A 7,703-nucleotide genomic window follows, 5' to 3' on the forward strand; every position below is an offset into this window, starting at 1 on the left:
CCTCCCCCCCCCCCCCCAACCAAAAAAAAAACCTATTTGGCATGTACTGATCCCCGTTGAATGACTCCATAGTCTATTTATATCGTATAATTCACCATGTATTTAGGGATGTTAATTTGGTTCACTATTTTTATAGAAAACTGAAGAAAACGGACCTGAAGAAGATGGAGACCTCGCCTAAAGCGAGGGGGCATGGAGCTCGCCTGACGGAGGCGAGGACGAGCTCTCCTGATGGCTTCGAGCTTGCCTGACGGAGGCGAGGACGCTCGCCTGTAAAGAGAGGACCTCGCATGCGGGCGTGGAGAGGCGATGAGCTCGCCTGCAGTCCAGCCCTCGAGCTCGCCTGTCGAAGAAGTAACTCGCCTGGAGGAGAGTGGAGGGAGCTCGCCTGGATGGGCTCGCCTATGCTGGGGTGGAGCTCGTCTGTGGTGGAAGCCAGCTGGAGTCAGCTGGAGCTCGCCCTAGGGTTTCCCTATAAAAGGGAAACCCTGTTCACGAGAGAGCAGCTCAACTTCTGCGTTTTTTTTCCAGAGCGTTTTGGCGACGGCTATTTCTCAGACTTGCGGTGATTTATTGAGAAGCCTTAAAGGCGATTTCTCAGTGAGATTGAGCGGAGATTTATTCAGTTGAATAAATCATACGCGGTACTATAGCAATTCTACAGTGATCGATATTTTGTTTGAGAGATCTCAAGTTTGAGATCTTCTCTTTGCAAGTTTATAATTTCTTATGGTTAAATAAGAAATTATTTTGTGTGACTCTCGTGGACGTAGGCAAGTTTGCCGAACCACGTAAATCTGTTGTCTTGTCTGATTTACTTATTATTTTATCTGTGTATTCGTTTTTTTGCTTGTTGGTTGTTTTTCTCTTGAGACTAATATCGCTTCCGCGGCGGTGTGAGCGTCCTTAGTCCTAACAAAAACTTTATTAAAAAGAGCTGACAATGGTATTTTTGTAAATAAAAGTTTTCTATAGATTTTTATAAATTGTGTTTGGTTCAAAAAAATTATAGAAAAAATTTCTATAAAGTATAAAAAAGTATCATATTTTATAGAAATCAAATTCCTCCCAAAGTGGTTTGAAATCAACTAGAAATCTGACACAAATAATTTAAAAATAATTTCTCATCTACTCGTACCTATTTTCCTAGCCGAAAATATTTCTCCTAGTCAATTGAGGGTGAAAAATCTAGGGTTTTCTTCCCTCTCGTTCCTGCCCCCAAATCCAGTGACGAACTAACTCCTTCGCTCCTTTTAGTCTTCCTCCTGATCTCGTGCTCAGGTCTCTTCGTCATTATCGCTTGCTCGAGCTTGAGCTTCATTGGGTTTCTTCAATCTGGGTTTTTTACGGTGTGGTTGATTTGGGGGTTCTTGAATATTTGGTTGTTTGTTAAAGAATCGGTTTTTGGTGATCGATACCTCGTCGGATTTCTCGAGTACTCGTTTCTGTACCGATTTGAGGTAAAAGGACCTTATTCTCCTTTTCGAGCGGCAGATTTGTGGGTTCTAATATGGTTGAAATTTCTTATAATTTCTTCAATATTGCTCAGGCTTGTTCATTTCTTCAATTTTCTTTAATGAGCTGTTTATGGTGCTTAATTTCTTTAATTTCTGCGGTTTATTTCGACTCAGAGCATACGAGCTATGTAAATTTCTAGTCCCTCTCCATGGATCAGATCTTTAAATTCTTTGATAATGAACCAAACCCTCTCCATTTGTTTAGTTCCACATGCATCAGTTCTTACAATAATCTCACATCTCCATGTGGATTTCTGTGTTCTAATATGGCTAAAATTTCTTATACGAGCTATGTAATTTCTTATACGAGCATACGAGCTGTGTAAATTTTGTAGGATCTGAAATAGATACACTAGAACACTAGAGAGGGGGTGAATAGTGTTCTTTTAAAATTATTGCAAAGTAGATAATAAATTGCAAAGAAAAATGGCAATCTCAGAAATTTGCAAACACAAACACAAGGATTTTATACTGGTTCCACCAAACCGGTGTACATCCAGTCCCCAAGCAAATCCCGCTTGAGAGTTTTCACTATGATTTTGAATAAACTTACAAAATCAAACGTAAACCTGACCAATTTACAAGTCCCTGCAAATTGCAACACCAATTGACAAACTTCCTTGCCAATTTGAACACCAATCTCTAAGCCAAGAGATTAACCCTCTCACAACCGAGAGAAAACTTGTTGTAACAAGAACACAATGATCCTATAAGCCTTGAATGTGTATTGAAGTGCAACAGTGGCTTAGGATACTTTTAATCTCTGCAAAATTGCCTAATTGATTTGTTTTTGATGAAAGTATATAGGCAATTTCAGAAACTTTTCTTTTTCAGAAAATCAGAATGTTTTTCACTTGAAAAATTTCACAAAGATCAAAGCTTATGGGTATGTATGCATGTTAAATTTTTCTGAACAAATAACCTTTTTATAGCCCTTGAAAAGACAAGTTTTTAAAGTTTAAAAACGTTTAAAAACGGCCAAAAACTGTCAGATATTCAAATTCTGAAAACTGAAAAGCTGTCTCTTGTAGTCGACTACTGTAGTCATTAGTCGACTACACTGAGTTCAGACAGACTCTGTGTTTTTGGAATTTGAGTTCAGTAGTCGACTATAATGTTCATTAGTCGACTATACTGTAAAAATACAGAAACTTATGTTTCTGTCAAACACCTCAGTAGTCGACTATAATCTCTATTAGTCGACTATACTGAAGTAAAGAAAAATTCAAATACATTATCTTTTGTTCTTCATTTTCTTCACTTCAAAATGCCTTGATATCCACTTGCACTTGTACATATTCTGATATTGAAATCTGCATATAAAAGTTAGTGCACACACAATATAAATTGTTATCATCAAAACATTATCATGGAGAAATGATATTCAACATTCTTCCCCTTTTTGATGATAATAAATAATTTTTGCATCAAATTAAATGTTTAATTAAATGTTTAAAAACATGTAATATTTACTCCCCCTGCATATATGCAAAGTTTTTAACATTCATAATAAAAAATTACAATCATAATAAGAAATATAAAACTTAACTATTTCTCCCCCTTTGTTATCAACAAAAAGAGGAACCTAAACATAACATAATTTCTTCAACATGAGCTAATACTTCAAACAAATCATCCAGGTTATGAACATAGTCCATAACTTCACCCATCCATATTGGTAGGCAAAGACTTGCCAGAAAAACCACAAGTTCCATAATGTTCATCACCATGATCTGTTTAAAATATATAGTAGTTATATTAACTAACCAAAATAGTAGCAAATTTAACACATAATAGCAAACTGGACAAAATAGCAAACTTAACACACAGTCATATTGTAGCAAACTTGACATAATAGCAACACAAGCACATAGTTTTAAACATAATAACAACTACATAGTTTTAAACATAATTGTTTTGACCAAAAGAAAAACAGAAGCAAATCTTAAGGTGCTGGAGGAGGTTGTTGGCTTTGAAAATATGAATTAAGCTTTGAGTCCAAGTCTTCAAACTTTTTGATTAGGTCTTCTTGATTGCTGATGATATATCTGTTCTGTGCATATATAGCTCTTTGACCAGTTTCCAGTTCTAGGATACGTGCACTCAAAGTATTGTATTGCACATCTGAAAAACATGAAGGTTCAGTAGGAAATGGTGGTGGTTGACTTGAAGAGGCTCCAGCTTGAGTTGAGGTTTGTGGAATTTCTTCTTGTTGAAGTTCAGGTTCATTTTGAACTGGTTCATTTTGAGGATAACAAGTCTGAATCATTCATCCTAACAGAGCTAAGAGAAACTCCTTGAAAAGGAATATTGAATATTTTACCAATTGATTTAGTAGTTAATTCAATCTCCATTCCTTTAACAAGGGTTTTAATTTTTTCAGAACCACCAATTGTACCCACACGTTCTATATTGGTATAGAACAGTTGCACAAGAAATGGGTATGATGGTTTCTTATTTTCAGCAGAAAATAACTCAAGCAAGCCCACATTTTCAAAATAAGAACTAAAGTTCTATGGAATGAAATCATCGAACTTCACAAATCGTCCTGGAAGAATTTCTAAAGTTGATAGTCTGTTAAATTCTTCCAATAATTCAGGACTTCTTAAATAAACAATGATTTCATCATTAACAGAACTATGAGTTTGCTTGGCTTTCTTAGATCTAGACATGATGAACTAGTTTAATAACAAGAGAATGAAAGAGCAAGTTTAGAATTATACCCCAAATTGTAGAAACCCTAGATTAGCCGACTATTGCCTGGAGTAGTCGACTACAGAGCTTGAATAATTGATAGATTTGAAGAAATTGAAGAGAATTTGAAGGAAATTGATGAAATTTTAGAGAGGTAAGAATGCCCTAACCTGGATTCGAAGTTCTGAAGATGGGGAAGAAGATATGTTTCGGTTTTGGGTATAGTTATAAGTTAATTTTTGATATTTAATTTGTTTTTAGAATATGAAATAAAATGTAAGGTTCAGATTTGAGTTGAAATGAATGTAGGGTCAAGATTAGATTTTAGATGAATGGTTAGGATTGGTGTAGTTAAAATTTAATGGTTGAGATGACTTTTACTTAAGTGAAACGGGTATGGTTATTGGATTTTGGGTTTAAAAATAGAAAATATCCACTTGTCTTAAAAACTGAAGGTTCAGAATTAGTAGTCGACTAATAGTCAAAATAGTCGACTACACTGTAAATGACAGAAAATTAAGTTTTAGTTTTTAACTCAAAGTAGTCGACCAATATGTGAAGTAGTCGACTACACTGTAATCAACAGAAAGTTTATTTTTAAGATTTTACATTTAGTAGTCGACTATAAAGGTAAATAGTCGACTATAAAGTAATTTTTCAGAAAAATTGTTTGTAAGACTTGTGCATGTAGTCGACTATAAGTTAGATTAATCGACTACTTAATGTTTAATTTTATGTATTTCTGTTTTAAAATTAATTTAAATCTTCAATTGAACATATACCTAATTCCCTTCTTAATTTAACATAAACTTCTTCTTTTAGGGGTTTTGTTAATATATCTGCAATTTGTTTATCTGTAGGTATAAATTCTAATGATATGTCACCTTTAAGCACATGATCACGTAAAAAATGATGTCTAATATCAATGTGTTTTGTACGTGAGTGTTGAATAGGATTTTTAGATAAATTAATTGCACTAGAATTATCACACATAATAGATGATATGGGACAATTTATGCCATAATCAGTTAAAGTTTGTTTCATCCATAATATTTGTGCACATGCAAGACTTGCAGCAATATATTCAGCTTCAGTTGTTGATAATGATACTGAATTTTGTTTCTTACTAAACCAAGATACAAGTGAATGTCCTAAGAAATGACATGTTCCACTTGTACTTTTTCTATCAGATTTACATCCGGCAAAATCAGCATCACTATATGATATTAAATCAAAAGAACTATGTTTTGGATAAAATAAACCATAATTTGTAGTATCTTTAATATATCTAAATATTCTTTTTACTGCTTTAAGATGTGAAACTTTAGGATTTGATTGAAATCTTGCACATAAACATACACTAAACATAATATCAGGTCTACTAGCAGTAATGTAAAGAAGTGATCCAATCATACCTCGATAAAGCTTTTGATCAACATTCTTACCATTTTCATCTTTGTCAAGAGATGTAGTAGTGCTCATAGGTGTTGGTTTGCTTGTTGAATTTTCCAATCCGAATCTTTTAAGTAAATCTTTTGCGTACTTGCTTTGATTGATGAAAATTCCTTCTTTCAATTGTTTAATTTGAAGTCCAAGAAAGAAATTTAGTTCACCCATGTGACTCATTTCAAATTCATCCTGCATATTCTTAGCAAATTCTTGACAAAGATTATTGTTAGTAGAACCAAAAATAATATCATCTACATATATTTGAATTAGTAAAATATCTTTATTTATTTTCTTAATAAACAATGTTGAATCAACTTTTCCAATATCAAAACCTGAAGTTAAAAGAAATTTCTTTAATCTATCATACCATGCACGAGGTGCTTGTTTAAGACCATATAATGCTTTCTTAAGTTTAAAAACATGATTTGGAAAACTTTCATGTTCAAAACCTGGAGGTTGTTCTACAAAAACTTCTTCATTTATAAAACCATTTAAAAAAGCACTTTTAACATCCATTTGAAATAATTTAAAATTCATAAAACATGCAAATGCAAGTAAAATCCTAATTGATTCTAATCGTGCAACTGGTGCATAAGTTTCATCATAATCAATTCCTTCTTCTTGATTATAACCTTGAGCAACTAATCTAGCTTTGTTTCTAACAACTTGACCAAATTCATCTAATTTGTTTCTAAAAATCCATTTTGTTCCAATAATGGATTTATTTTGAGGTCTAGGTATAAGATCCCAAACATTATTTCTAGTAAATTGATTAAGTTCATCTTGCATAGCAATTATCCATGAATCATCAAGAAGTGCTTCTTTTATATTTTTAGGTTCAATAGTTGAAATAAAAGCATTATGAGCAATCAAATTAAAATGTGATCTAGTAGTTACTTTGTCAGATATATTTCCTATAACTAAATCATGTGGATGATTTTTAACTTCTACAAAATCTTTAGGTAAATCATTTTGTAGATTATCATCTTTTGTAATATCTATCATAGGAGTATCTTGTATGGTATCAATTACATCATCATCATTATTTAGTATAATAGGTATTTTTGAAAAACTTTCATTAAAAGAAACATGTAAAGATTCTTCAATAACTTGTGTTCTTTTGTTATAAATTCTATATGCTTTACTGTGATTAGAATATCCAACAAAAATTCCTTCATCGGATTTTGAATCAAATTTATCTAAGTTATCCTTTGTATTTAAGATAAAACATTTACAACCAAAAACTTTAAAGTAAGATACTTTAGGAATTTTGTTATAAAATAATTCATAAGATGTTTTCTTTAAAATAGGTCGTAATAAAACTCTATTTAATACATAACATGCTGTTGATACGGCTTCTGCCCAAAAATATTTAGGTAAATTACTATCACATAACATGGTTCTAGCACATTCTTGTAAGGTTCTATTTTTCCTTTCTACAACTCCATTTTGTGGAGCAGCTCGAGGAAAAGAGAATGTGTGTGATATACCATGTTGATCACAATAATTTGCAAATAATTCATTTTCAAATTCACCTCCATGATCACTACGTATAGAGATAATAGAAGTTGATTTTTGATTTTGAATTTTCTTGCAAAATATAGAAAACTCATTAAAAGCATCATTTTTATGTTTAAGAAAAATTACCCAAGTGAATCTAGAAAAATCATCAACAAGAACAAATGCATATCTACTTCCATTTAAAGATGCTACTCTAGATGGACCAAAAAGATCTATATGAATTAATTCTAATGGTCTATTTGTAGATATTATGTTTTTAGATTTAAAAGAAGATTTGTGCATTTTTCCTTGTTGACATGCATCACAAAAATTATTTTTAAATGACATCTTAGGCAAACCATTTACTGAATCATTTTTAGAAATCTTAGACATATGTTTAAAGTTAACATGTCCAAAACGTTTATGCCATAAAATAGAATCATTAGATGATGCAATAAGACAATGTTCATTTGAAATATTATTCATTGATAACACATATATGTTATTTTTTCTATAACCTTTAAAAATAATGGTTATTAAATC

Source organism: Asparagus officinalis, chromosome 4, assembly GCF_001876935.1.
Source record: "Asparagus officinalis chromosome 4, Aspof.V1, whole genome shotgun sequence".
Lineage (NCBI taxonomy): Eukaryota > Viridiplantae > Streptophyta > Magnoliopsida > Asparagales > Asparagaceae > Asparagus > Asparagus officinalis.